A 13,435-nucleotide genomic window follows, 5' to 3' on the forward strand; every position below is an offset into this window, starting at 1 on the left:
GGCAAACATAGTCCACAAATAACCACAACCTGCTTGTACTAGAGTTTTACAGATACACAGGAGAATGTTCTTCTTTGTCTTCCTCTACATTCCACACCAAGGTCCACTGATTAAAACTGGGTGTCAAAACTGTTCTTCAAAAGCAGCATTTTAAATAGATTGTAGTGGTCCATTATTTGGAAATACAACCATACTGAAAACTAGAATATAAAACACTTGAATGTTCATATGGTGAAAATACGAACCATGGAAAAAATTTGGTTGGAAGGAACCTTGGAACTGATCTACTTCAACCTCCTTCTCAAAGCAGAGCTAACTTTAAAGCTTGATCAGGCACCTCAGGACCTCAGGTGAGAAAATTTTGCTTACTTCATGAACTTTCCAAAGCTAAAAATAATAAAATGTAGCTCTTTGTTCAGTTAACATCCATAAACCCCCTCATTTGGAGGCATTTAGATTTGTTATTCTTACCCACACCATTAGTATTAGCACAAGCAGTGGTTTTACGTGTTGGTATGGTTGCCAGCCAGTTTGCAGATCCTACTTCCAATTATTCATAACACTTGGAAAAACTATAAAACATTTCCACACCGAGTGGATTCTTGACTTCATTTTTGTTTTAAAATACTAATTTCAGCTGAATTAGCTCTGATGTTTCTAAGAAGCAGACTAAGGAATAAACTTTCTGCTGAAAAACCTAGTGCCCTCCCATAACTTTAGAGCAAGGACAAGAAGCTGTGCCAAAGAACAGCTTCTCTATGCAGTTTCTGTGCAGGTCCACCAACATTTGGTTAGAGGATGAGCCTTATAAAAACTGTAATTGAATACACTCAGTATAGACTTGCTATCCTTTAACAGATACCATCTGTGAGGATACCAGCCCCATGGAAATGAACCTTTTGATGAAAATAAGCTGTCCTCACAAGGACTGTGGCCAGGCTGTAAATGAAAGCCAGAGAAGCCTTACTCTCTGGAGCTGCTAACGGCTGTGCCTAATCTGCAGGGTGAGGGAGTGCTTTTCTGGTCTCCAGTGGGGGTGAATTGCAGCTGTGTGCTAGGCCAGGACCAGGGCACAAGCAAGGTGTATGCCAACCCATGCGCCAATCCCCGCTGCCAAGGGAAAGAAAGTCTGGGCTGAGGGAACAGCTGGGAGGTTGCTGTCAGATGGACGGTGTTTGGTGCAGGACACGAGCACTGGGCGGAGGATGATGCCATGTGCTGGGGATGGCAGGGGGCTGTGCCACAGGAAGGATAGAGGCTGGGACAGCAGCCTGGGACAGCTGCTGGAGGGACCAGAAATGAGCAGACCACAGATTGGGATGCCGTCAAGACAGAAGGGTAATTTAGAAAGTTACAAGAAGGATGAAACAGCAGGAAATATTAATATGTTGCTGAGTGTGCTTAGTTTCTTTCACTGCTACAGCATCTCACCATTTCAGCTGATCTGCATCTCTGACTTACCCCAGGACAGGCAGGACCCAGAGAGCTCTTAGCTGCATCTTCCCTGCTCCCACTAGCACAGACATCAAGCCGTCCAGAAGAAATCTCCCAAGAGATGTTTTCTTCTCTAGCCCACAATTAAATGTCTTCTTTGCTCTCTCTTCCTGTTTATGTATTCCTCCTCCCCTGTGACTGGGCTTGGTGGCTGAAGAGTCATGTACTGCTGCATGGAGTGGTACGCGTCCTTCCCTCCCTCTTTACAGCTTCTCACTTAACATTTCTCCTGTGTATCCTAATCAGTGCATTGCCACCTTTGGACTTCGGGTCACTTTCTCCAACTTAAAGCCTACTTAAAGCATGGTCATGCAACTTTGCACATTATAGAGTATGAAAACATACAATGATGAAAGCTCATTTTAAGGTTTATTCTGTTAAACTTGATGAGATTTTCTGTACCCCACTGCATTAAGTGTCTGCGTACATAGAAAAATGCAAAAGAATGCTTAAGAATGAAAAAGTTCACACTACCCGGTCAGTGCCTCAGGTTGTTAGATTAGGAAAACCACCTTGCACCTGCCCTGACTGTAGCATCAGGAGGTTAACTCCAGTGTTCAGGCATTAGCTTAAATGCAAACAAAATGTGTTTACTTAGTTCAGTTTGAACATGTGCAGCCTCAGTTGCCTGATAGCCTACATGATACCACAGCATTCTCAATTATGTAGATTTTTACTGCCAGGATAAATCTTAATACCCTCCGTTTTGGTTCTTTTGTGTGTGTATGTGTGTGTATAAATGTGGAGGGGAGGGCGAAGGAAAGCAGATGCAAAAGTACTATATATTTGCCTTCTCTTAGGTTCATCCTGAGCTCATTTAAAATTATCTTATTTACTGTCAGGCTTTTTATTAAGAATCCAGTTTCAGGAAACATTTTACGTCAATTTCACACTCTTCCAGGCACGTAACTATTTGCCTGGAAGCTGGTGCCAAGACCACAAAATCCATAGTTTCTGATGATCATTTTGTTGGGATCTGCTGCTGGCAGCCGTCATCCATCCCAGCACACCGCTTTTGCAGAGCACTGGCGAGGTCAGTTCCTCTCAGCGCACCAGGAAGAGGCTCTCCAGCAAGCTGTGCCCAGCATTCACCATAACTATGGAACAAAACTCAAACGACAGTTCCTCTAAAAAGTTTGTCTGACAGCTCACAGATCCGGATACGTCATTTCTTGGCATCTATCTGTCAAATTATTTGGCAGTTCTCTCCATATGAATTGTAGCAGTTTAGCTGCAACAATTTCCAGATCAAAGCTGTCAATCACTAGGCAATTCCCACAAGGACATGCAAAAGGACCTGACTGGGAAATTATCTGAAGCTGCAATAATCTAAAAGATGTGATAAAGAAAAAAAGCAAGATTTCCCAAATTATATGAACAGAAGTTCAATTACTGTTTTCCTTTGTAAGGTTTAAGATGGCAAGACAGCGAGCTATCATAGCCACAAGATCTGGAGGCAAAATCTAGAAAGTGAATTGCAATTCATCTATTTCCTTGGCATTCCTTCCCTTTCCAATTAAATACGCTTTTCTTTTCTTTTCTTTTCCATTATTCTGAGGAGGCAGTAAACCTCAGTCTAAATGAGCATTTACATGAAAATCAGAGCTCTCCAAGGCATCCACTGAAACTCCTTTAATACAATATTTGCTTTAATTTGATTTTCTGTCTTGCCTGTGGGAGACTTTCAATCACATTTGGTATGATTTATAAGTGTACTCATCCCCCTCCTGCAGAGGTCATTCCCTTTCCTAAAACCACATCATTTGACCACTAAGAATTCCTTTTACAAGTAAACAGCTGAGTAACCAATATCATCCACAGACAACAGTAAGCACAGTCCAGTTTTTATTAGGGTCTCTCAGATGTCAAAAAGCTCACTTTAATCTCCAAGAAATATAATCTGTTTACATCACCTGCAGCGTCTTGGTTGTCTCCTTCATAAAGACTGTTTTCTTGGGCTCACTGACTAATCTCTTCTACCTTATCTTATGAAGAATCCAGCCTCATCATACATATTTCAGGCAGTCTTTCCTTCCCAAACCCAAGTGAACCAGGGAATCGTGGTCAGTGATCCTCATTTATTTATCTCACCTCTTCAAAATTTAAAATCACACACAAATGGTTAGGATACAAGCACCTTCTTAAAGATATTTAATCTTGCTCTCAAGATATCTATCTCACTTTGTTTTATTAAAATAATCTGCCACATGCTATTGACGTTGTCTCTCAAATAAACAAATACTTTTTTTAAGAGGGTACACTGAGTAAATGTATTGCTCAAACTATTAAAAACAGCATTTAGTATTGTATATATACATAACATTTAGTATTGTATACATACAGATTTACTAAGCCTTTATAAAACATGGAATGATGTTCAACAAAATAAAAGCTAAAGTCAGTAGCAGAACAGTAAAATTTATTAATAATCCACATAATATTTTTATACTATTAATCTATCCTACAATATACCAAAGTACTACCACACCTGATGTAATACTGGACCCAAAGTAATTTTTTGTTGTTGTTGTTAATCTCGCTGTCTGTTCTGTCCCCATATTTATTTCTATGGGTTCACAGTATTACATAAACTTATCAAGAAATTGTACATATATAGAGAGAGTGAAGTAAGCATCTAGCCAAGTTTGGATGTTTATCTTCTGCTTGGCTATGTATGTGTGGTTGTGTGCTTGCTGATCAGCCATACAACCCTAAAAAATTAGTGTCTTTCAGTCAATATATATCTTCAGGATATTGGGTTTTGAATTTTGTGAGATGCCTCTTTCTTGCAATCTGAAGCTCTTACCAAGTCGCTATTTATCTCCTCGGCCAACTTATTTCCCCTATTCACCTACATCAGTTTCAAGTCTCAAAGCTGTGGGAAAACCCAGATGATTTCTACGTGCTTGTTTGGCTTATTTTGGGGAACTTTGTCTTGATTTTAGAAACAGCATGCATTACCCAGCCTCAGGTTAGCTCTTCCATCTATATTACCAGTTGGCTTAAAAATGTTTCCTCCCTTACGCTGCAACTGACAGAAGTTTGCCCAATTTTTCTTCTCTTCTTGGTCTTTACAGACTATCTTTACAAGGAAGATAACAAACTTTGCATGTGTGCACTGCATGATAACGAGCAGTGCAGGGCAGCTAACCTATCTCCAGAAACTAGGTGAGGGACCAAAAGTATGGTACCTCCTGAGTTAACATACCTGTAAAATAAGTTAATACACATATCTGTGATGTATGTACTCCAACTTGTTTTACTTGCTTTTACAGTGGCTATAATCCAGCTGTGCACAAAGAATATATATTTACACACGGCTTGCAAGGGCCATGCAGCTTCAGTTGACCGTGTTGTTAAAGACAAAGCAGAAAACCACAAGGAAAGCCTGCCAAGCACTGGGACAGAGTAATCTCTGTGGCTGTTCAGACTTGAGAAGCTCACATCAGGGGACATTTCCAAAGAAGATGCATGCACATCGTCTGCCTGAGAGTTTCCTCAGCAGAAATCCCCTGCACCAGGCAGGAAATCCTGCCCATCTGCAACAAAAGGCCCAGAGCTGCTGGCAACCTGAAGGGTGAGTGAAGCTCATGCACACCATGCCAGAGATGCTGCCTAATCACTTGGTGTTTAGTGAGAAGCTAAGCCTGTGGTAGCTCTCCTCCTGAGGCCGTGGCTTTTGGCTGCATTTCTCTAGATGACAGGGCTTAGCTGTCATGTCACTGATCACAAAATCACTTGTTGGTCTCTGCAGGTAAACAGTGAGAGACCCCAAAGTACATCATCCCAAATCACAGCTGGGTACCAACAATGCCACTATCCATACCACTACCCATCACACATGGAAATTATGGTGTCAATGGACTAACACCGATGTTGAGGGGAAAAGTCACAAAAGTGGTATATTCCAGTTCTCTGGGCCACACATTTTTATGGGTCACTGCCTGTCCTCATAATGCACCCCAAAATCATCAGAGCTGTGGGATTTACCTAATGCTTTGTTAAAACTTCAAGTCCAACCAAAAGCCTGTCAGCCTGCTCAGTTTCACACTTGCAGAGTGTTCCTTCATTTCATTACCATCCTAATAAAATGAAGCTTCTTGTTTCCAGATGTGTCTACAGTCCTGACAGCATGAGGCACCCCAATGGGATCTGTGCACAAACTGAGGTGTTCTGTGACCCTGAACTGTTGCTGTACAGTAACTTCCAGTGTGTCTTTGATTGATTTATCGATGCCTTTGTGATATTAAGCTTTTTCCTGTGATGTGCAACACTTTGAACAGTGCTCATTTCAATATATAGGCATTAGCTATGGGACAAATCTCCTGTTTTTTCTCTCATGGAAAACCTGTTGTCTCTGAAAAGAAGATATCCATTCACCTGAACCAAGGATAATGTCAAAGTATTATTAACTTTAAATCCAACAAGTAAAAATAGCAGGGATGCACAGCAATAACTGGAATCAGATTTAATATTACATTCTAGCAAGCCCTGAAGCAACATAATTATGTGGCCACTGCTGCATCGAACAAGGAATAACCACTGAACACACTTGAAGGCATACACTGTCATTTACAGATGATCTTTGGATAAGATTTGTAACATGTGTGTCTGCAGCCTCCCTCTTCCTTTTAGATTTCACAGAGGTGCAGGGAGCTGGGGAAGCAGAGGAAAAGGAGGATGGAGGAGATACATTTATCTGGTTTTGACAGACTGTTTTATCTGTCACTTCAAACAAAGGTTTCTCTGAACAGCTCTCTTGAATGGTCCACAACAAGAGTGTTATGTCTTATTTCTTAACAAGGTCACTGGGACATAATTTGGGAGGGCCTCAATCCTGGCTATGAAGACACCTGACAAGAAACACCTTCCTCTCTCTTCATGTGTACCATATCACACCACCTTTCCATATGGGGATCAATCCATCTTTGCCAGCCCTTTCCCAACTTCATTGAAATATATTTCAGTATCAGAGTTGTGAATGATTGCCCCCCGTAACAATTTCTAAGGCAAAATTCAAAGAGTTCTAACAGTCTCTGCCCACCAAACCATACCTCTGAATTCAAGAACCCAAACTAGCTAAGGGGAAATTGAAGGAGATGCTTCAAATGAAATGCATTTCTGCTGCCTTTTTTCTCCAGTTCCATTTCTATCCTACTTAGACACTACTACTGTTCTCAGCCCTCTGCCTCCCTAGAACTGTGTCTCACCATTGACTCTCTACCTGCTGCAGATGAAGAGGCCTCACAGGGAGAGGAGCCAGCTGGAGACCACAGACATCGCCCTGCTCTCCCGGCCGGGATGCTGGGTCCCCCCATACCAAACTCTATTTAAAAAAAAAAAAAAAAAAAAACAGTTTCTCTCTCCTGAGGGAGTGCTCCATGTCCCCTATTTCATTGGTCCATTTCCCAAAGACTTGCAGTGCCTCCCCAAGTACTGCTGCCCACCTTACTCAGTAGATAGCATCACTAAATCCTCCATGAAGACTGAAATGGAAAGAGAAAATGACATGCTTTCATTTGCGTAATTCAAGTCTGATACAGCTGAGATGGGTGGATGAGTGTCCCTCTGCACCTTACTGCTGTCAACGAGGAGATACCATTGTTCTCCATTGCTGCATCCATTGCCTTCTCCATTTTACCTCTACAGCCTATATTGTAGTCACCTTATAATGTCATTACTGGCATGAAACCCATCCTGCCAAGTTTCATGCACTTTATAAACGTCATAGATGGCCATTGTTTTATACCACAGCTGCTTTTAATTCTCAATTACCCAAATACTTACTACATTTTATATACATGTTTTCTGGGTTATTTAACACCAAATGAATTTTTAGTATCCCTTAAAAGGAAATGCCTTCTCCATACCGCTCTAAGTACTTAAGTTCTCATATCAATCAATACCTGAATTACCTGTAAGCCCTCCTTCTCAATTTTCATTTTACAGATTATCAAACTAGATGGGGTAATTTTGAACTCAGTATCTTTTTCATATGTAAGAAGACAGGAGGTCACATAATATCTTTTAGGAAGTATTCCAGTAATTTGTGGATTCAGAAATGTCTTGCCTGTGTCACTTTCTCTCTCAGATCTGTCTTCTTCTTTATTTTAATCAGAATTGGCATGGCAAATTGCCTTGGGCTATTTTGACCCACTGCATCTTCAGTCCTGCAAATCATCTTTCTGACACATTTGATTAAAATGGATCAGTTAAAGGGGACACTTTGCCATTCCTTGACATAAACTCCTCACTTTTGGTCCCATTGCCTATTCAAGTTCCCAAGAGGCATGGCACCATTAGAGGATTTTCTTCTGTAATCAAACTGTGATAATTCTTTTCATAATGGTGCAATTATCTACTCCTTTCTGGTTTCACCTCAGAAAGCTCAGTGAGTCATAGACCTTTACATCTACTGCATCTACGCCCACTGATGATCAACAAGGAGCGACAGTACCCGGGACTCTCCACACTGGGTTTACAAGGAAGCACCTGCTTGGAACTAGGCACCCTTCAATATAGGCTTTGACATAAAAATGACTAGTTCATTTATTCATTTTTGATGACTCCCAGAAAAAAAAAAAAAAGCCTAATCCTTTCTGTCCTAACGATATAAATCATGTTACAATCACTATTGTCACGATTACATAAAATTAGTGTAAATGCTGCAGTCCAGCTCAGTATCTCAGTTCCTTAAATATTCCTGTGCTTCCTTTCATTATTTTTATACATTCCTCTTACTGAAAAGAGCAATGCTCAGGACTTGAAAAGTGAAGCTCATCTGCAGGACGAGTATCATGATGGAAGCTGTCCTTTGCCTGGAAGAGAACCAAAGAAAGTAGATAAAAAAATCAGTACCTAATCTTACATTTAGAAGTAGCCATGTTTTATGCACAGCTGTCTAACACAAGTTAATTCAGATTGGCTCAGTTCTTCAAATTTTAAGTCACGCATAAAGAACAAAACTGAAACATGCTGGAAGAGCAGTACTGGTTTGTTAAACTCTCCATCATTCCTGCCCTGGACCAACTTCCACTCCTAAATAAACAAGATTTCCTTTGAGTCCTGGCTGATCTTCCTTTACAAGTCGAGAGGGATACATAATTTCTGCTTTGCAACTGTCTAGCCAGAGCTGCATACGTAATGCAAAATAAATAAATAAAGAAAAACATTTTAAATTGCTTCAATTTGGCCCCCTTCCTGCCTCTTTTGTGTTTGCTTTCCATGTATATATGAGGGACTGAATTTTGTTGTTGGATTTACTCACGAAAAGCAGAGTTCAAAGTGGCAAGCGCAAGAACAGCATGCGCAGAAGCCAAAATGTAAATGTGCATGTACAAGAATTCATGCCATAAATTCTTACACATTCATGGAATGTGCCTCTTCTGACCAGGCTCAAGCAGGCAAGGTAATGTCAATCTTCAGGGGCTGCTGCTAATCCGTACAGCAAAAAGCCCTGACAACGTGGGTTTTCTAAATTTATTTTGATAATGAATGCATTCAAACAGACCACGATGTGTTTGCCTTCCCCAGACAACAACCAAATGTGTTTTAACCATACGTCATTAGTGCTCATGCAGCAAGGATGGGAAGGCAGCGGCTGAAAAGGAAATCTGGTCCTGTGATGAAAAGCAGGGAGCTGGGATTTGGGAAGCACCAGGCTTTGTCATTGCCTCCTGAGGTGACCTCAGATAAATCCTTTGTTTCTCTTTGTTTCTCTTTGGGAACAATGCTTCCCTTCTCTCCCAAACTTGGAAGAAATACATCTGCACGGTGATCGGGTACTACAGGAGCCAGGATTGTACAAGCACGGACACACCGACAGCACTGTTTTTTGAAACCACTCTGGTGACCATTGCACTTGCACAAAAGAGAATAAACCATGGCCATGCAGCTGGGTTGGTAAGGATACCTGCTCTCATGGGTGGGTGAATCACTTGGTTTATTTGCCTATGTTTGGGACTATCAGAGACCTACCCATCAAACGTGGCAAAATTTCTGTCATACTGAAACCCTGTCCTGGCTTGTGGGCCGAGTATCTGAGGGCACAGTGGGAAAATTTTGCAATGCATTACTTCGGGTTACCAAAGACTTAGTCTAGGCCAGACAAATCCTGGTATGACCTTCATCTTCAGAGTCAGGATACTTTCTTAGAACACAGCTTCATTGCATCCCTCTCTTCAGGCTTCTTCACTACGTGTCAGGTAGGGCCCACCAGAAATCTCTCTTCCAGGAAATAAGGTTATTTAACAATTTAGAAAACAAATGTCTTTTAAGTCTCAAAGTGAACGTGATCATGCAGATAAATACCAAACCATCCTTCACTGCATAACATCTGAGAGCAGGTAGTTTCAGGATTCTGGAAGAATCTGGAAAAAATGCAGAAGGATTCTCCTTTTGCTATCAGAAATTTAAAGCTGCACCTTCATTTAATCAAGAAGGTAATTTTCTCTATACAGCGAGTTTCAAATTCTACTTACGACCTTGATGTCATGACAATTTTGGTACTAACTTGTTCCTCAGTAAGTATTTCTACAAGAACTGTGAATAATCATCAAAATTAACTAGCCTATAGAGTGATTAAATAATTTCCTCCAATTTGCATTTGATATGTTTATTAAGTGCTGGAGGGTGTTCTTTGCTCTCTTATTTTTACTGCTGCTAAACACAATGTCTGGATTTTTGGCATAGGTGCAGTACTATTATGGTTACTACAAAATTTTAATCAGATTATGGTATGAGTTACCATTTGATACTGTACGAATGCCAGTAGGTAGTAGATAAATATTAAGATACAATTAGCTGCCACTACTTTTTATTGTTGGAATTCATTAATATTGAGGTTAAGTCTGAGTTCTATGGCAGTGACAATGTTTCTAGTGTGCTGCTTTTTACAGGTTGTAGTTTCAAACAATAGTGCAGGTAGTAAACAAGCTAGAAGATGAATATAAACAACGTAAATAGATACAGCAATGTTAAAGCTACAAAAAAGATAAATTCCTGCCTGCGTGTTATTATCTGTGCTTCATTTACCCTACCATTGTCAACAGGACCCGTGATTCAAGACATACAGTTCCTTGTGAGACGTTTTCATTTTGAACCAGATGAAACTATCAGTGCTGATCATCAATAAAAACTGTGATTTTAAACATATTGGAAATCTGTGCTTTCAAATGCATGTCTTGGCCCTTTACACAAGCAAGTGGTTGCTAAAGCCAATATGCATTAGAAATGCAATTGTACTATATTTAGATGTGGTTCAACCACGGTTATAACATGGGCCATTAAGAAGCATTAAAAAGAAAAGAAAAAAAAAGAGAGAGAGAGAGAGAGAGAAAGAAAGGAAAGGAAAGAAAGAATCCAGGTTAAAAGGGAAAATGTTCTATTGCTCAGCTAAAAGACTTAACTATAATTAGAAAATAAAACTGTTCAAAATTAGTCCAAACAGATAAAATATTGATGTCTGGGAGAACATGAGCATGCCATACAGAAAACATATTTACTTACATTTTTCCAGGGCTTGTAAAGCATTCTCAAGACTTTTGCTCAAGAAGGTGGGATGCCATTGACTGGTGGGTTGGAGGAGGCTGTAGGGTCCTCTCTCAGAAAACTCACACCTGTTGAACAGGGAAAGTAACCCCTGTCCTCTCACACCCAGCATTTCCCCAAGTTAGCAGCGGTCTTCCCAAAATGTTAACTCCTAGTCAGCTATAGTAATCAAAAGCACGTGGAGCAAATGGCATAAAACGTAAATCTCCGGTGCGTAATACCAGTTAAAGGACTTAGATATTTGCCCATGTACTTGCCTGCTTTCTGAGGCTGGAGCTGGAGCACAGTGGGAAATGCCCAGCTGCCTTAGTTGGAAGCGACTCAAAACTTCATCCGCTTTGGTTCAGTTCTCAAAATAGGGCACATGACCTCTAAGTGAGACAGTACAGTAGGCTGCTTGTACACCGCACCGCTGCCCCTGCAGCCCCTGATACAAATTCACTCGCTTTCCCGAGCTTGGGAGGAGGCAAGATTTGACACTCGCCGAGCTCCAGCCTTATCTTGTTTAGTAATGCATTATCCACAGCAAATTTGCCACTATCTTTAGGAGCAGAGATGACATCTGCTGCAGAGTGGCTTACACTTGTCTGTCTGCTGCTTGCAGTGCCACGTGTCTGACATGAGTTAACCTCGTCTAAAATACAAGGCGAGGGAAGAGAATTGCTCGTCGGAGGTGTCCACGCTGCTCCTCTTGACCTACTTGGAAAACCACAACTGAAACTCTCTGCGTTTCCCCCATCATGACACAGCTGCAGAAGGCAGTAAGGGGACCACTTGGAGCAGAATTCAAAACGCGCTACATATTTATATATATGTATATATATATACATTTGTATGTGCTTAAACAGCATTATTTCCAAACCTCGCAGATTCCATGTGTTATCTTATCGAGCACACTATAGGTCCTTTTTTCCTTTTTTTTTTTTTTTTATGGAATTGGCACAATGAGAAAAGATAGCCTTTTTTTCTTGTCAGATAGAGATCCAAATTGCATTTTATAATCTGACAATTATGTAGTTTGATTTTTTAAATAAAACAGATAATCTCCCTTCCCCGTTCAAGATGAGATCTTAGTTGTTAGTGACAGCTGTTAAAATGCTGCTAAAAATAGATCTAGTGTCAACCACTAAAAAGCTAAGTGCTCCTGTGAACCACAAGCAGAAAACAAATGAGGTTTCTACTGAATTTGTGGAAAATCTGTGAGCATCTTGCATGTGCTGGGAAGGGTGCTTTATCCTTCCAGCAGCCATCTCTGGGTGTAACACAATGGGGAAAAAAATAAATCAAACATTTGGTATATTGGATATATTCCCTCAACTTTATTTTCTCTCCTTTCTGCTCATCAGCAATAATAATAATCGTGCCACGCTAAGGCTGAGACTGCCTCCAAGCATTTCAGATGCCTTTTTCATTTACACCTTTGCCCTGAAAAAAAGAAAAATAAATAAATCAAACACATAAGAATAGCAGGAAGAGTAAGACAAAAGAAGTGCAACCCATCAGCCAAACACTCCGCTCCTGTAAATTGCCATAAGGTAATTGTGCTCAGCACGGCAGCTCTCAGAGCAGCCGAGGTGCTCGGGTGCTTTTGGCACCCCTGGGATTTGCTCTGCATGAACTTGTGGGGAACTTTCCTCTGCCCTGGGACTGCAGCTTCCACGCCACCCAAGGCAGCTCTGCCGGATTAATAAATGATCTGTGTTCCAAAGCAGCTGTATGACACGAAAGGAGTAAAAGGAGAAAGAAGAGAATTGTTCGCATTCTGTGTTATAATACGTCTCGGTAGGTTCCTCCTTTTTAGCTACATTCTGGCTAAAAATAGAGCACTAGTGTAGGCACAGTGAAATATGATTTGCTTCCAATAATATAGCAAACTAATTGTGAAATTAAGCTACTGAATGCGCCGTTATCTCGAAGTCTGGCCTTAGCAGCACTTTATGCTTCCCTATTTAACATTTATCAAGTTACCCGCAAACTTTGATGGATGCAAACAACAGCTGATAAAATAATCGCCTTTTTTAAGGCCCTGGTCCTACCGAGGCTTTGGCACAGGTAGAGATCCCTCTCTGCGAGCGGTCCTTTTGCACGTTTAAACACTTCACCGAGGGCATTAAAACACGGCCAACTTGCCCTCCCTCCGACGCTTCATTTTTTTTTTTTAAAGATGCTTCAACGAAGAGACATTTAAAGCCCCGAACTTCAAAATAATCGGCATTCAGGCATCGTAGACACCAGCGAAATATTAATTTAAGAACCCATATCGATGTTAGCGCCTTTTTTTTTTTTTTTTTTTTTTTTTTATTAAGGGAAAAGTTGTTGTTTTGTGTGCATGTTTAATATTTTATTTTTTTTACGCAAAAGGGACCGTTTTTGTGCAGCCCGGGCCGGCCCC

General features: G+C 40.8%; 1 long non-coding RNA gene across 1 annotated transcript in view; it reads right to left on the minus strand.

Moving 5' to 3' along the window:
• Nucleotides 1-3,821: 3,821 nt before the first annotated feature.
• LOC118165682 overlaps nucleotides 3,822-13,435 on the minus strand; it is a 10,526-nt gene continuing 912 nt past the window's right edge. Inside the window, exons 2-3 of the long non-coding RNA XR_004750174.1 lie at nucleotides 11,002-11,792; nucleotides 3,822-8,312 (exon numbers count right to left, since the gene is read on the minus strand). This is a non-coding gene — a long non-coding RNA (uncharacterized LOC118165682). The remainder of the gene's footprint in view (nucleotides 8,313-11,001; nucleotides 11,793-13,435) is intronic.

The sequence above is a fragment of the Oxyura jamaicensis genome, chromosome 4 (assembly GCF_011077185.1).
Source record: "Oxyura jamaicensis isolate SHBP4307 breed ruddy duck chromosome 4, BPBGC_Ojam_1.0, whole genome shotgun sequence".
Taxonomy (NCBI): Eukaryota; Metazoa; Chordata; class Aves; order Anseriformes; family Anatidae; genus Oxyura; species Oxyura jamaicensis.